Here is a 17,257-nt window from a genome sequence, read left to right on the forward strand (position 1 = left end):
GTATGCTGTAGAGTATTCTATGGAGATTTACTATATTGAAAGACAACGGCACGTTGGAAGGTTTTCTTCCTTCCAGAAGAGTAGGTACATTATCATTAAAAGAGCAGAAAGCGCCCCACTGTAGGCTGGGTTACACAATCACTTTGCCCTTTCCCTACTTCATTTGCATCAATGTTTGGAGCACTTGGAACAAATCAAACATAAAATGAGATTCTGAAGCAGAGAAGAGCCCAAGTTAAGCAAAGGCTTCCCTCTATCCTCAGACTCTGATCACAGACCAAAGACCAGTGCATAGCAAAATCAGATCCTTTCATTTGACAAAAATCCCCTTCTCCCATATACTTCTGCTGACAGTTGATTCTCCTGGATCAAGAGCCCACCCATGAGCTCAAGGACACCAATTGGGGGCCAACCTGTGGTGGCTCTCCAGATGTTCTGGAATACGGCTGTGTGATGGCTGCTGCAATGGGGTTTATGGCTGGGTTCAATTGCTAAGCTGTCAAGATGGGGTTGGTTACAAATATTATAAAATAGGGTGGGTTACCATCATTTTTCTAAAACCACCAACAAAAACAAAGCTGTCTGTAACTGGGTACAGTGGTACCTCTGGTTACGAACATAATTCATTCCGGGTACTCAACTAGAGCACAGAGTTATTTCCCAAAGCTGCTAAAACACCCAAGCCCACTGCCAACAAAGTTTTCTCCTTAAAAGGCCTGAGGCAACAGGAAGATTGGGGTAAAAATCCAACCCAGGAGGAAGCAGACCAACCTCTTTATTTTAGGCAGAGACACATCAGTAGAGTAAGTATGAATGTTCTGGACCGGCAACTCTATTTACATCATCATGATTAGGTCAGACATTGTCTAGGGATATGCAGAACTGTAGCCATCAGCTGCATGCCTGGAATTAATGCAGCCTCATTTATGCTGGTCATGGATCTAGAAATAATTCACTTATACCCAATTAGGCTCAGTATTACAAAACTGCAGCCTACTCATTGCCGGCCACCCGCTCCATACAAGTAGCCAGCATGCTCCTGCTAGGATAATGTCCACAAGCCAATTACAGCTTACTTACTCTGATGGAAATATTGGCATCAGTCCCTTGATTTCAGCAGCAGAAACAGACCAAAGAAAGAAACTAGTATGAATCGATTATGGGGGGGTGGCATCCCCAAGTATGGGTTCAGAAGTGGGAATGGGCAATAAGAACTCAATCTGTGCCTGAGCAATGAGTTTGTTAGAGGCGTGGTCTGCACAAGACAGGGAGACATGGGGTTTGTTCTCAGCTCATGCCTGGAAATGAGAGTGCTTAAGCATGAGTCCCGGTTCTGATGAATCACTAAGCCAAACAGCAGTGAAATGGACCAGGAGGTGCAGTAAAGAGGGCTACAAGTTCTTCTCTGAGAGCCTTCATGTTCGCACAATCCTTAAACCAGATTGAGGAGCCATACCCTAGTCAGCTGATTTATTGAACTAGGTGGAGCCCTATTGGCTCCATGTGTCCCCTGATTCCTACTGAGCCAGCCAATGCAACATGGCTCTCTAGCTATCAATAGTAGTGGTAGTGCTGAAGTGGAGAAAGATAGCAGAGCAGCAGCACCTCCTCTGTCACAGAGAAGCCACTTGGGTCCTCCTGCTGGACTCCTGGGTCCATGACCCCTCTCACCTTTCAGTACCGCACTGCCTCCCATTCTTTCTAAAACAGAAAGGAGGTTCCTGTAGCCCTCAAGATACAGCTGGACTACAACTCCCACCATCCTTGGCCATGGTGCCCATGGTTGATAGGAGTTGCAGTGCAACAACATATGGAAGACAACAGGAACCCTATCCGGGCTCCAACCCCAGGACTTTTCCATTGCTCACATTGTTCAAAAAGTGAGGTGAACATTTGGATTTCACCATTTTACGTTCTGTACTGTGAAGCTAGGAAAACCCAACTTCAACTTGTGCCTCAAAATTGACAGTGCACTGTTAGAGACCATTTCTCATAACACTTATAATCTGTTAAATCCCAAGGTTTCCCTTTAAAAAGTAGGAACCTTTTTCCCCTCCCAGAGGATTTCAACTTAGTTAAAGCCAGGAGTTGTGTTTCTACAAAAGCTATAAAGAACAAAAGATCCCTCTCATAACATCAGTTGCTTAATAGGACAAGACCACTCTATACAAACTGTCACAAGTCTGCCAATTGCTGCATTACTTTCTATCAAAGTTTTAGCTTCCCCATCAGTAGCAAACAAAGCTCAATTATGTGCAGAGGGCCCAATACAGAGAATTCTCAACATGCAATATTTTTTTCTGTCACAGGCAAGAGAGTCAAGGGGTGCTTTCACACAAACTGGCCCCATGTTAGAGAATCAGTTCATTTCACAACAGCAGCCACAAATACATCACTGTGGATGTCTAAAATTTAGTGGAATTCAACATTTACTTGTCAACAATAATGGCAAGCGATAATAATTCAAGCAAACTGTCTGAGTGCTTGAAAACTGACTCACCAATTAACATTAGCAGACATCCAAATGTAGACTATCAACGTTAAATCCTCCTCCTCCTTCCCCAAGTTTCGCCAGCCCTGAAAACAACTCTTTTTAAACAAGCCTTTGATTCTGTTGCTATTTAATTTTCTCAGTTGCTACCCCTGGATCCCTTCTGTAATGCTCCTTTTACATCTGACTCATGGTATTTTATCTAGCTATCTTGGGGATAGGATTATTATCCAATTTTATTTTTGTGATCTGTTTTTATACTTTGCTGGCCTCTTTTGAGCAGCTCCTTCAGAGGAGAAACAGATATAAATTTCTGCATAAAGAAACACACAAGCACAATCAGTGAGGACTTTGCCAACTGGCAGCTTGCTTCCAACTGACAACTCACCATATAAGAACAATTTAAAGTGGCCACACTGTTCACCTGCAGAGACAGCCAGAACAGACTCTGCCTTGTACAGTGGTACCTCAGGTTACGAACTTAATTCGTTCCAGAGGTCCATTCTTAAGCTGAAACTGTTCTTATCCTGAGGTGCGCTTTCACTAATGGGGCCTCTTGCTGCATGCACACCAGAGGCACGCGATTTCCGTTCAAATCCTGGGGCAATGTTCACAACCAGGAGCAGCTACCTCTGGGTTAGCGGAGCTCGTAACCTGAAGCGTTCATAACCAGAGGTACCACTATACAGTGGTACCTCGGGTTAAGAACTTAATTCGTTCTGGAGGTCCGTTCTTAACCTGAAACTGTTCTTAACCTGAAGCACTGCTTTAGCTAATGGGGCCTCCCGCTGCGCTATTTCTGTTCTCATCCTGAAGCAAAGTTCTTAACCTGAGGTACTGTTTCTGGGTTAGCGGAGTCTGTAACCTGAAGCGTCTGTAATCTGAAGCGTCTGTAACCCGAGGTACCACTGTATAGGAATATCTCCTTCAGCATCCTGAAACAATTATATGAGGGCAGCTGACTCCCTTTGCCCCATCATCTAGGTAGGTTCCCACTCTTGCCAAACCAGAACTGCAGACAGGAAGACCTGTGCCAGCACAGGAAATATTACCTACACAAAGTCCCAAAAGAAATACATGCACTCTGGAGTTCCAGAAAATTTTAAGACCAATAAGGAGACAAAGGAAGGCCTGACCTATTTTTTAAAGCTCCGTTCACTAACATTAGAACATACTAGGTGGTTACCTGTTTGCAACTAGTAACATGGGCACAAAGGGGCCAGGCAACTTCAGAGATGTTGTGCAAATAAAGCTGAGAAACGACTGGAAGGAATTTAACAGCAACGCAAATGCTATATTAATAATAAGCAATACAAAAGTGCTTCTACATTAGATTCATGCCGTAACTCCTAGTGATTTTCTAGTAAATAGAAAGCATAAGCATATTTTTATAGGAAGAAGCTTACTAGTCTGGAAACTTGGGGAGGGACAAAGGGAAAAACTTTTTTTAAAAGCACAGCTCCGTATTTCCCATCTTCATTCTCCACAATCCTTAACAACAAGGGCTAAAATAGTAGAAACCTCCAAGCTCTTCAATCTGTCAGGCATGGCGTGAAATAATATCCCAGAACCATCTGCCTTTAAGTTGCCTATTTTGGGGGAGAGAGGGCCAAAAAGAATTCTTCTTGCTGTAAAGATTCAAGGTCTATTCTTAGTCTCTTAAATATTGCAAAGAAAGCAGTTGCCTGTGACAGCACATGGAAAAGAAAAGCATCTGGCGTCTGCTTTTATATATACAGGCACGATACACATCTCTAATATGTCACATAATAGCAAGTTGGGAATAAAATGGAGCAGCTAACACGGTTGTATGGGAACCCTTGACTGTTCTCCCCATCTCCTGCATTTCATCACTGAATTCAAATAAGATAAAGAATCAACACTGTTGGTTATTGTGGCTTTCCAAGGTCATTGTTTTTTACTCATACACGCAAACAGCGTAAGATAAATGACTACGAACATATTTTATCTAAGTTTTCAAGGTCGCAAGGGTCACGGCTTTCAACCCTGGTCAAGCCACAGAAATACATGCATGTTATTTATGCAGATTTGGCCTGCAGTAAGAGTCGCACTATCAGCAGTGATTAAAGGGAGTAAAGAAACGTGAGCAACCCTGAAGTCTCTTAGATCAAAGACATGAAACCACAGTCTTCTACATTATCATTTCCTCCCTCTAAAAGAAACAGTTCTGTCTTTGCCTTCCTGACCTTTGCGGTCTCTCTCTGATAAAACTCACCAAGGGAAGGTGAGGGCCTTCCCCTTTCTGTCTCCAGCAGCTGGTGTTGAAGTGAGGGGCAGACAGGGCTTGTCAGCCTGGGAAGGTAGCCCATCTAGGAGAAGAAAAACTCTGACCCTAAACCTCCACTGCCTTGGGGGATATCTTCAGGAGAAGAAAAGTCTAAGCAGTAGACCCAACACAATCCAGAGTGGAGTCCCTGTACTCCTCCTTCCAGCAACTCCTGCAGCCAAGCTGGTGCCAAACATATTGCTCTGCTTTCCTTTCGACCACATCAACGAGGCCACAAACTGCAGGTGTGAGGAATCCTTTTCAACCCAAGGGCCACAGTCTTCTTCTGAGCAACTTTCCAGGGGCCACATGTCAGTGGTGGGCAAGGCCACAGGCAAATGTGGATGGAGTAATGAAATGGAAGTTCAACCTCTGTACAGTCGGCTACTTTCTATATTCTCACACACTCTTTTTTAATCCTCCATTCAAGCAAGTGATGGCAGCCAGGCAAACAGACTCATGGAGGGTACAAAGTAGGGTCAGTGAGGGCGTTGACCTAGGAGAGGGGGACATGTCCAGAGTAGTGGGCAGGTCAAAGTCCTGAGAGCCAGACAGAGCTGTTCCAGTGTTCCAAAATTCACCAGGCACATTTTGAACCTGGCTATCAGCCACTTGCGACCAAGTGAAGGTGTCCGAACAGCAGAATGGCACCTGATGTCTTCACCATCTGGAAATTAGGATCATTGGATCTGGACTGCTTTCACACACTAGCAACACATCCTATGTAATTTTATGGAGGATGGAGGCGGCTAACAGATTGAGGCTGAATCCTGACAAGACAAAAGTACTGTTTTTGAGGGACAGGAGGCGGGTGGGTATGGAGGACTTCCTGGTCCTGAATGGGGTAACTGTGCCCCTGAAGGTGCGTAGCCTGGGAGTCATTTTGGACTCGCAGCTGTCCATGGAGGCGCAGGTCAATTCTGTGTCCAGGGCAGCTGTTCACCAGATGGATCTGGTACGCAGGCTGAAACCCTATCTGCCTGCGGACTGCCTTGCCAGAGTGGTGCATGCTCTGGTTATCTCTCGCTTGGACTACTGCAATGCGCTCTATGAGGGGCTACCTTTGAAGGTGACCCAGAAACTACAACTAATCCAGAATGTGGCAGCTAGACTGGTGACTGGGAGCGGCTGCCGAGACCACATAACACCGGTCTTGAAAGACCTACATTGGCTCCCAGTATGTTTCCGAGCACAATTCAAAGTGTTGGTGCTGACCTTTAAAGCCCTAAACGGCCTCGGCCCAGTATATCTGAAGGAGCGTCTCCACCCCCATCGTTCAGCCCGGCCACTGAGGTCCAGCGCCGAGGGCCTTCTGGTGGTTCTCTCACTTCGAGAAGCCAAGTTACAGGGAACCAGGCAGAGGGCCTTTTCGGTAGTGGCACCCGCCCTGCCCTCCTACCAGATGTCAAAGAGAACAACAACTACCAGACTTTTAGAAGACATCTGAAGGCAGCCCTGTTTTGGGAAGCTTTTAATGTTTGATGCATTACTGTACTTTAATATTTTGTTGAAAGCTGCCCAGAGTGCCAGACGGGCATGGTATAAATAAATAAATAAATAAATTATTATTTGCTATATTTTATCTGCACAATTAGAACAAAGCTCAGGAACCAAAAACTTGTATTGAAAAATATGACTTTCGAGCCGTCTGGCCCCAAAACGGCAAGTAGGCATTCCATTTTGGCGACTGTAGCCCTAGTTTAAGTAGCCATTTGGTGCCTAGCTTATATATCTGAGTTTCTAACACTGGAATGTTCAGATGGGCACATTCAAGCCTGGGGTCCAAGGACCCACAACTCTCTGACACAGAGAGACCCCTTTGGCTGCCCATGGCTGGCGAATGCGTATCTAACGTAGTAACATCAATGAAGTAGAATGGCTGAATTCTTAAGACTTTAAAAGTTCAACTGCTGTCAGTCTGCAAGACTAATAAGCAGCATCTGGTTTCCCTCTAGAACAAAAACTAAGAGCACAAGCAGCTTTCCACAAAGGTGATGCTAAGCAGAGTTCTACAACTTGGCACACATCACAGAAAAGCTGGAACAATACAGCATGGGTAGGCAAACTAAGGCCCGGGGGCCAGATCCAGCCCAGTCGCCTTCTAAATCCAGCCCGTGGATGGTCCGGGAATCAGCGTGTTTTTACATGAGTAGAATGTGTCCTTTTATTTAAAATGCATCTCTGGGTTATTTGTGGGGCATAGGAATTCGTTCATTCCCCCCCCCCCAAATATAGTCTGGCCCTCCACAAGGTCTGAGGGACAGTGGACCGGCCCCCTGCTGAAAGTTTGCTGACCCCTGCAATACAGTAACAGACTCCAATAATGAACTTTAACATCAGCCTTCCCCAACCCGGTTGTTGTTGTTGTTGTTATGGCCCACATTTCCCTGTAGGTTCCCTCCAGATTTTTGAGACTACAACTCCCATCAGCCTCAGCCAGCAGTTATAGTTCAAAGATGGTGAGGCTGCTTTATATTTTTGATCCAGTAAAGTTTGCATTTGGGCAATGCAATCCCTACCCAGAAGTAAGTCCTACAAAATTCAGGTGTTCTATGATTCTATGTGATTCTATGTTGGCCGCAGAAGAGAAAAGCCCTAATCGCTCCTGGCAAGCACATAAAGGCTAGCCTCTTAGGCTGTTAAAAAACAAAACAAAACCACTGACTTCTACCAAGCAAGATGGTAGATAACTCTGTCTTCCAAGTTCCATTTTATCTTAAGAACTATGTACTTTCCCCTCAAAGAAGCCTGCCAGAGCTTTAAGATTAGCCTCAGAGACCTGGCTGGGTGCTCCAAAAATGGTTTTATGTCAGCAAGCATCTACTGTACTGTTCAACTGTTTGCTGCTGTAAAGTAACTATATAGGATAATACTATCTTTATTGCTGTTGTTTTTGTACTGGAAGAAGGGATTTAAGAGTTGTTGCTTTGTTTCATTTTACTGTTTATAAACATGTCTTTATAGGGCAAGTTACACCTAAGACTACCAAGTCAATAAAAAACATTCAGCCAGCCAACTAAATTCTCCCAGAGGCAAGTGCAGGTCTGTGACCAAAGTCTTTGAAGTACCTAGCAACACCCTTGCCTCCAGGTGATCATCAGACAGGCAGGTTTTTTCTTCGTTAGGATCTTTTTCCTCTATGCAGTCAATTTATGGCACAAACACATCTGGGACAGGTAGTAAGATGTTTGTGCAGTAGTCATTTCTGCACACTTATCTGCAAGGCTGGTCATAGTAGAGCCAAGATCTGTGCACGTGAAGTTAAGGGACGTTTTCAATTCCTCTGGCTAATAAACTATATTCTACTTGCAAGCTTCCCATGGGAATCGGGCAAGCCAATGTGAAAACTGGATGCTAGACTAGACGTGCCATTGGCCTGATCCAGTAGGACTCTTCCTAAGCTCTTATGAACACCTGAGACAAAATAAGTCCCCTCCCATTTCCCTTTCACTTGCTCAAGTGACAGAATACAGGATTTGCAAGAAGGGGGATACCAAGTATTAAGCAGATCAAGAGAGCATCGGCAAGAGAGCACTATCCACAGCAAACACAGAAAAATATGAATCACAGCCCTTTAGATGTTTGCATTTACCCTAATCACTGGAAGGAACACCAATTCATTGGGTCTGGAATCCAAGCAGACACACTGTGTACATCAGGCAACCGGCAAGAGCCACAACCTACACAGCAGGTGCGTTAAACAAACACTGACATCACTCACTTAAAATGTTGTCACCATCTCATTGCCGCTAATACACAGCAGGTAAATTGTGCTTTTCTTCACTTCTTCTCAATGCAATGGGGAATTATGCTGTGTTCGCACTACATTTATTAAGTATACAGTGGTACCTCGGGTTAAGTACTTAATTCGTTCCAGAGGTCCGTACTTAACCTGAAACTGTTCTTAACCTGAAGAACCACTTTAGCTAATGGGGCCTCCTGCTGCTGCCGCTCTGCCATAACACGATTTCTGTTCTCATCCTGAAGCAAAGTTCTTAACCTGAAGCACTATTTCTGGGTTAGCGGAGTCTGTAACCTGAAGCGTATGTAACCCGAGGTACCACTGTACTCTCAATATACATTTATTCAATATACCAAAAGAAACCTTTCATTTTTCTGTCTGAGGCTTTTTGCAATGCAGAGTATTTAGGCTTGTGCCACCAAGTCATACAAGCAGCTCTGGGTCAATGGTACAGAGCCGGCTCACCTCAGAAGCAAGGCAAGGTTAATCAGGCTGACTGGAAAGAGGATTGCCTTAGTGCATATTATCTTTAGGATCAAGGTGGACATGTTGCACAGAGACAGCTGGCAAATTCAAATCTGTAACACTCAAGTAATGGGGGTGGGGGAACAACCCAAATAAAAGTGTGGGAAGTTGGCGGAGTGGGAGATGCCAGAAGTGAGAAAGGGTGGCACTAGTGGAATGCAGCTTGGGGAGACTTCTGTATCCAACACCATCAGTGGAGGCACAAGTGTGTTCAGTGGCACAGAATGCCTTCTAGCAACTTTGACCAACAGCACAGTTGCAACCCTACCCGGACAGGGATAACCTGGTTTTCAGTTGTCTATGCTCTGATTACCTCCTGGTTAGACTACTGCAATGCACTGTATGTGGGATTGCCTTTGAAGACAGGTCAGACGCTACAGTTAGTGCAGGACTACTTAGCAGAGGTAAATTGTTAACCAAAACATAAAGGTGGAAACACTGGTTCTGACCCAACTGTGTTGGCTGCCAATTTGTTTCTGGGACCAATTGCTGGTTTTGACCTTTAAAGCCTTATACAATTCGGGACCACTATATCTAAAAGACCACCTTTCCCCATATGAACCTGCCAGGACCCAGAGGCTATTATCTGAAGCTCTTCTCTACATGCCACCTCCACAGCTGGAGGGTGACAAGAAAATGGGCCTTCTCTGAAGCAGGCCCTGATTATGGAAGTAGCCTCTGTTTAAGAAGGCCCACTGTTTAAGGAGGCCTGTGACAAATACATTTTTGTTTTCAAGGTCATTTGGACATCATCGGGACATTTGATAGTATCATTATTACTATATTGTACTGTAATAATATATTGTATGGTTAAATTTATTTACAGTAATGTTTATGTGAGTTTATTATAGCATTTTTACTTTAGTTGCAATCACTTTGTGGCCTTTTTGGTGGAAAGGAATGCATAAAAAATTAAGAAACCTAACCTAGCAAGGAAAAATGGTTCCATATGTTTATGGGGGAAATTTAGCTACTTTTTGCATTCAGGATCGCCTGCCACATAGCATGTGGCTTCTGAAAACCAAACTAATAGTTTTCTGGAAGGGGACTTCAAAAGAGAATTTCCTCCTCTCTCCTACTTACTGGCCTGCACAGCTTGAATCCTCCAGATCTAGTGGTTTTGCCTTCTTTGTTTCTATCGACGCTTTCTAAGCATTTCCTTGGCGGGTGTAAAATGGATTCAGACCGAGCCCTTCCATCTGACAACCAGACAATTTGAAATACGCTACATATATTTTAACAGTGAAAAACGCCGTCCAATAAAAAGAACAGAGCAGGCCTGGGGAGATTTGGGGAGGGGCTGCAGATTGGGATGATGGACATTAACAAATACAAGGTATACGGATGGGGGGTGCAGCAGCAGCTGCTGCTGCCGCCCCACGGACGAGAAAAGCAGGAAAGAGCGCCACGCCTCCCGTTTCCAGCTCCGGCGCTGCAAAGACCGTGTCCGGCGCAAGCTGCGGCCCTTCCACTCCCCGTTAGCTGCAGCGGCACCGACGTGCAGCCCCGGGGTCGTCCCGCTCGCTTCTCCCACCCGCAAGCACTTGAGAGGGCGACTCGGAGCGCGGCCGCAAAGGGGAGCCGAAAGCCTCCCCCCCCCCCCGTTAACCGAGCGCATCTGGCCCGGCGCCACTTAAGGTCTCCCCGCCGGGTTCCCTCCCAACCTTTGCGTGGGGAGGGAGGGGTGCGTGCATGGATAGGCAAACTAAGGCCCGGGGGCGGATTCGGCCCAGTCGCCTTCTCAATCCGGCCCGCGGACGGTCTGGGAATCAGCGTGTTTTGACATGAGTAGAACGTGTCCTTTTATTTAAAATGCATCTCTGGGTTATTTGTGGGGCATAGGAATTTATTCATATTATTTTTCAAAATCTAGTCCGGCCCCCCACAAGGTCTGAGGGACAGTGGACTGGCCCAGGGCTGAAAAAGTTTGCTGAGCTTTGGCTTGGAGGGAGAGGTCGCCCACTGGAAAGGGCTTCTCCCCCCCCCCTTTGGGCCTCGTGAATGGGGACGGGCGCCGCGCTGTGGAAAAGCTGGGCTCCCACCTTTCCCCGCTGGCGCAAGCGCGCCCCTCACCGCTCCCCCTCTTCACCCACCCACCCGCCATGCAAAATGCAAGGGGGCCGCTCCCCGACGTACCCCTCGCTCGCTTACCTCCCCGGGCAGGAGAGCTTCGCAGCAGCAGCAGCAGCAGCGTCGTGCCCGCTCGGCGACTCCGCTCGCCTCCGCCCCGCGGCACCACGAGGTGCGCGAGCTTGTTTACCAACTCGCGTTTCCCTCCCCCCCCTTCCCGCACCGCCCCGTCGGCTGGAGACCCCCGCGGCCAGGCTCCGCCCCCGGCGCGCCTATTGGCTCTGCCGAAACCACCGCCCTCCCCTGCCCGGGGATTAGCGCGAGAGCCGAGGTTGCCAAGCCGCCGGGAGCGTGTTCGGCTCGTGGGGCCTGCGCTCTGGCCAATGGGAAGCCGGGGCGGACGGAGCTTCCGCCAATCCCGAGGCGGCGTGTCCTCTCGTCCGTTCCCTCTCGCCGCCTCTCGCACATCCCGTCCTTGTTGCGCTGCTCGCTCGACGCGGTGGCGGGAGGGCTGGGCATGGACGCGGAGAGAAGGAGGAGGGTCGGTGCATGTGCAGCGGGGCACGTTGCTGTTGCCGCCGTGCGCGTCTTTCCTTCCCTTCCCCCCCCCCCCGGGGTTGTGCTGCGTCGTCCCCGCCCTCGGACAAAGCTGGGGTTCCCGGACTCCCTGTCTAACAAAGGCCGCCTTCCCAAAAGCTCCTGTCTGCCACCCTGAAGTTACGTGTCTCCCTGCACGTATCTGCACAGGGCATTTCAGTGCAATGCTTGTTGGTACAGGGAAGGGGGGAGACGCTTGGAAGTTTCCTGTGTTAATGGGGTTAACTGCAGGGCGGATAATTTGGAAGAGAAATGGTGTGGTGCAAAAAGGCAAAGATAAAAGGTTACTGGGTTTTAAATCTTTTTTTTTTAGGGTACTCCTTTTGTTACTTCAAAAAGGGTTAAAAATGTATGTTGCAACTAATCACTTTAAAAGTATACAAAGTGATTTGGCAGTCCCTTCGTTTTCATTTCGCAGAGAAGCGTAAACAAATAGCCACACAGAAAGAAGCAAATATCAGTTTCCCTGCTTGACATCCAGCGTGCTGGCCACCAAAGTATGCAGCCCCTGACCTAGAATTCCCAGTTCTCTGCCACACTTGCCAATTATTTGCTCTTAGCAGAGCAGGCAGTCAATAAAATAAGGCTGCAATCCTGACCCTACTTACCTGGGAGCAAGAACCGTAGTGGGACTTACTTCTGAGTAAACATGAAGTCAAGATTGCATTGTTCGTTTGGGTCTCTACTATTGGGGCTAGCAAACACCCTGCTTCTGAATTCGTGTTTAAAAAAGAAAGCATGTTGACAATTCAGATTGCAACAGCTAAATAAAAATGGACACTTTAATTTTATTTGTTACGTTTGTATCTCAGTCCTATTCCCAAAGGGAAGCTCAAAGGGATGTTTTGATCCTTGGCCTTCTCCTCTGGAATAAAACAGTCTTGTGGCACCTTAAATAATTGTATAATAGCATGTGCTTTTGTGGACCAGAATCCACTTCATTAGATGCTTGAAGTGTAATCCTTAGCTGCACGTACACGCACACACAGAGAGAGGTGTAGGCACGTGGGAGAAGAATTGTAAGCTGCCCAGAGTGGCTGGGTTAACCCAGTCAGATGTGCAGTTAGCTAGCTAAATAAATTAGCAAATATAAAATAAAATGAAAAGACTAATCAGCGAACATTGTAAGGAACTACTAACTTTCCTTTTGGTTGCTGCCAGGCTTAAAATGGTGTGATGTTGGTGAACACTTGAAAGACTCTCAGCTGATGCACAGTATAGTCATGTTTGGACCATTGCCCAGGCAAACTCAGCCCTCCAGATGTTTTGGGACTACAACTCCCATCATCCCTAGCTAACAGGACCAGTGGTCAGGGATGATGGGAGTTGTAGTCCCAAAACATCTGGAGGGCTGAGTTGGCCTATGCCTGCATTAGGAGATAAATTGATATGCCCAGTCAAAGTAGCTAAAATGACTACAGACCCCAACTCTTTTTATGCAGGTTGGCATACAGTGGTACCTTGGGTTACAGACGCTTCAGGTTACAGACACTTCAGGTTACAGACTCTGCTAACCCAGAAATAGTACCTCTGGTTCAGAACTTTGCTTCAGGATGAGAACAGAAATCGTGCAGCAGCGGTGCGGCGGCAGCAGGAGGCCCCATTAGCTAAAGTGGTGCTTCAGGTTAAGAACAGTTTCAGGTTAAGAACAGACCTCCAGAATGAATTAAGTTCTTAACCCGGGGTACCACTGTATTCTCATTTTCCACATGAGAAGAGACAACCAAATGAGAAAACTGCCACAAACACATGGCAAGCTGTGGAGCAATATGCTAGAATTATAAGAAGTTGGACAATGTATTTGTGTATTTGCTCTTTTATTATAGAATACGTGTAAACACAAGGAATTTGCTTATGATCTCAGAGCAGTTGTGTCTTCTGCCTACAGTTATATCGGTTTGTATTCCTTTGTGATTGAATATAAATATATATCCAAGAAGCCATTATATCTCAAACTGTTTGTATTTAATAATATTCAAACATTTACATTTTTGCAGTACAATGCTATACATGTCTACTCATAAGGAAGCCCCTTTGAACTCAGCAGGGCTTACACCCAAGTAAGTTGGTTTAGGATTGCAGCCTAGAAATAACAACAAAACATAGAGAGTTGTCATGCACCTCTGTCAATCTTTCTGTGTATGTGTGATATGCATGTGTTAAGTGGAATATTTGTAGAGCAATAGGTTAGATATACTTCATAAAGAACTTTCAATCAGAAAGATCAACTTTAAATACCAAGTTTCCCCATCTGTCTCTGTATCCACAGAGCTGCATGCCAGGGTTTTTGAAGTTAATTTCCAGTATTTTATATAGCTGAATGGTTTTCTTTCCTCCCAGCTGGAATCAATATTATTCAGACATCTTGTTTTAAGTGGATATTTTTCTTAACCTTTTGGTGTGTTGAATTTGGACTTTAGCTTTGTATTGTCTTTGTTCATAAGATCGTTTACCCTGACAGCTGAGTTTCAACAGCTGGATCTTCATTTGTACAGCATCAGGCTTGAGACTACTTGCACAAAGAGTAGTCCCACATATCTTTGGGGAATATATTATCCAATATTATTTGAGGCTTGCAGATTTAATTGGTCCATCTCACGTACTAAAGCCTTGGTTCGTTTTTTCATAAAGTTATTGTTTTACATATGTCATACTTGAACAGTCAAGCTTGGTATGAACTTGTTACCAGAAATAATTCCCAGCAGGTCCCAAGCAAATCAGGGAAATGGTTTCTGAGATGGAACATTACTGATAATTCATGATAATAATAAAAAGGCTTTTCTCCGTCTCTCATGACACCAGAATTCACAGACAACTAAGGAAGCTGGAAGATTCAGGACAGAGAAAACCGTAATTTATTTACACAGTGCATAGTTAAGCTATGGAACTTGCTGTCATAGGAAGCAGTGATGATCACCAACTTGGGTAGCTTTGAAAGAGGATTAGACCAATTCATAGAGAAGGCTGTCAAAGGGCCCTATCCATACCTTGGCTTAATGTGGATAGTGAACCCCTTGTATTTACTTTAATTCCCCCTCATCCATGAGGCCCCCCTCCTCCAACTACTGCTGTCCCTAAATCCAATAATTCCCAATTCAATTATTATTATTATTATTATTATTATTTATTTATTTATTTATTTATACCCTGCCCATCTGGCTGAGTTTCCCCAGCCACTCTGGGCAACTCCCAATCAAATGTTAAAAACAGTACAGCATTAAATATTAAAAATTTCCCTAAACAGGGCTGCCTTCAGATGTCTTTTAAAGATAGGATAGCTGCTTATGTAAGTGCTTTATTTAAATCCTTTTAGTAAGTTCTTTATTTAATTCCTTCACATCTGAAGGGAGGGTGTTCCACAGGGTGGGCGCCACTACCGAGAAGGCCCTCTGTCTGGCTCCCTGTAACCTCACTTCTCGCAATGAGGGAGCCGCCAGAAGGCCCTCGGCACTGGATAACAGTGTCTGGGCTGAACAATGGGGGTGGAGACGCTCCTTCAGGTTTTCAGTTGATGCAGCTTTCCTATCTGGATTTTCATACCATTTATTTGCTTGCTTGCTTTTTTCACAAAGGTGAACTCAAAGTGACTTCAACCAGCCCCAGGTGCCTGCCTTCTCCCAAAGAACCAGCCCAGGCACTGGCTGTGAGCATCTTCTTTGTCTCAGCGTAACCACTTGCAGACCTCAACAGGAAGGAGGATGGAGATGAAACTAGGATTTATTGCAGGAATAGGCAACCTAAGGCCTGGGGGCCGGATCCAGCCCAATCGCCTTCTCAATCCAGCCCACAAAAGGTCTGGGAATCAGCATGTTTTTACATGAGTAGAATGTGTGCTTTTATTTAAAATGCATCTCTGGGTTATTTGTGGGGCACAGGAATCCGTTCATATTCTTTTTAAAAATATAGTCCGGCCACCCCACAAGGTCCAAGGGACAGTGGACCAGCCCACAGGTGAAAAAGGTTGCTGACCCCTGATTTATTGTCTTTGCCAGTTATGGGCTTTGGCTTTACCTACAGTAGGCCTCCTGGTCTTCTGCCCTACCAGTGCCAATAGGCACCAGTCACCACTGACGTGTTGCACGCGTATGCATTCTCCTTCCAAACTGGATGCACCCATGCATTTGCAATATTCTCGGCACCTGATGATTTACCCCAGGATAATACAAACTGAATGACACAAGAGAGACCACAAGTGAGTCTAGATGAAGAAGGCAACAAGCCACAGCAAGTCTGGGGCAGAAACACATCTCCTGCTGACAAAGGAAGCAAACAAGGAGGTTCCACATATTTAGCATTTTGCAACACAGTCTGTTGAAATGTGTGCCATCAACATTTGTTGTCCTATACAGTAATGTTACACTCATTGTTGAATTCTGAGGGTTTACATTGGTGTTCTTTTGTTTTTTAAGGCAGGGCTAGGGTGGTTGGAACTGGATTTTCTGGAGTGAAAAAAGAGTCTTTTTGTAAGTGCTTTATTTAAATCCATAAATAAGAACACAACAGCAAGATGTTGGAGTCAACCAATATATCTGGATAGCTCAGTTGGTTAGAGTATGGTGCTGATGAAGCCAAGGTTACAGGTTCGATCCCTGTATGGGAGAAGCTGCATATTCCTGAATTACAGTGGGTTGGGCTAGATGATCCTCAGGGTCCTTTTACAATTCTGTGATACAACTGAAGTATATTCATCATATGACCAATACATTAAAAAAAAACTTTAGGGATTTAGGAAGTTGCCTTATATTGTGTCAGGCCTTTGGGTCCAGCAATCTCAGAAGTGCTACACTGACTGCCAGATATGTTCCTTCCCTGTGATCAAACCTCCTGTGGTTGTTGTTAAGCACAGGGAAAGATCCAGGCACTATACCACAAGAAATAGCCACTTAAGCTGGTGGGAGGAGGAAGAGTTTCTTTCATTATAGCTCACACATCATGCGATCCAAATTTGAAGACCAGCTGGTGATGGAGAGTAGGGGGACAGGCATTTTGATGAAAGAAAAGTGCTAACAAACAGCCAAATTAGCTGTGATCCTATATATGTTGCTTGAAGTTACATTTTTAGTTGTTGTTGTTTTTAAATAACTATTAAATATAGCCACTTCTAATGAGGATCTCAATGCGAAGTGAGGGTTTTAAACTGGCGCCCCGTACATATTCCAGGGGCTGTTATTAGCCCTGAGGGGAGCTTCATTTGTCAGTGGGATCTACTTCCCTGGGGCTAATGATAGTTACTGAGGAGGCAATTTTCATCAGAACTTCAGAGCAAAATTAAGTGCTTAAATCCAGGGGCGACCTACCCTGTTTTGCCGCCTGAGGCAAAACAGAACATATTCAGGCTGCATCTTCAGTGATGGGTGCAGCAGCAGGATATGCCGCCTCAGAAACCCAGTGGGATCCTGCTGCCTGAGGCAGTCTCCTCAGGCTGTCTCGTGGCAAGGCCGGTCCTGCTTCAACCCTTTTCCATATGTCCCACGGTTCCCATGAACATAAGAAAAGCCCTGCTGGATCAGGCCAAGGGCCCACTTAGTCCAACGTTCTGTTGAGG

At 45.6% G+C, this 17,257-nt stretch overlaps 1 protein-coding gene across 2 annotated transcripts in view; it reads right to left on the minus strand.

Annotated features, from left to right (window-relative positions):
* Positions 1-11,333, minus strand: part of COQ8A (coenzyme Q8A) — a 55,400-nt gene extending 44,067 nt beyond the window's left edge. Inside the window, exon 1 of one of the 2 annotated variants that reach the window (XM_081000184.1) lies at positions 11,197-11,333. The gene's annotated coding sequence lies outside the window, so the exon portion shown is untranslated. Of the gene's footprint in view, positions 1-11,181 lie in introns of both variants that reach the window. The other variant, XM_081000185.1, reaches the window with a different exon arrangement.
* Positions 11,334-17,257: the final 5,924 nt, after the last annotated feature.

The sequence above is a fragment of the Podarcis pityusensis genome (assembly GCF_964106645.2).
Source record: "Podarcis pityusensis genome assembly, chromosome: 3".
In the NCBI taxonomy this organism is placed as follows: Eukaryota; Metazoa; Chordata; class Lepidosauria; order Squamata; family Lacertidae; genus Podarcis; species Podarcis pityusensis.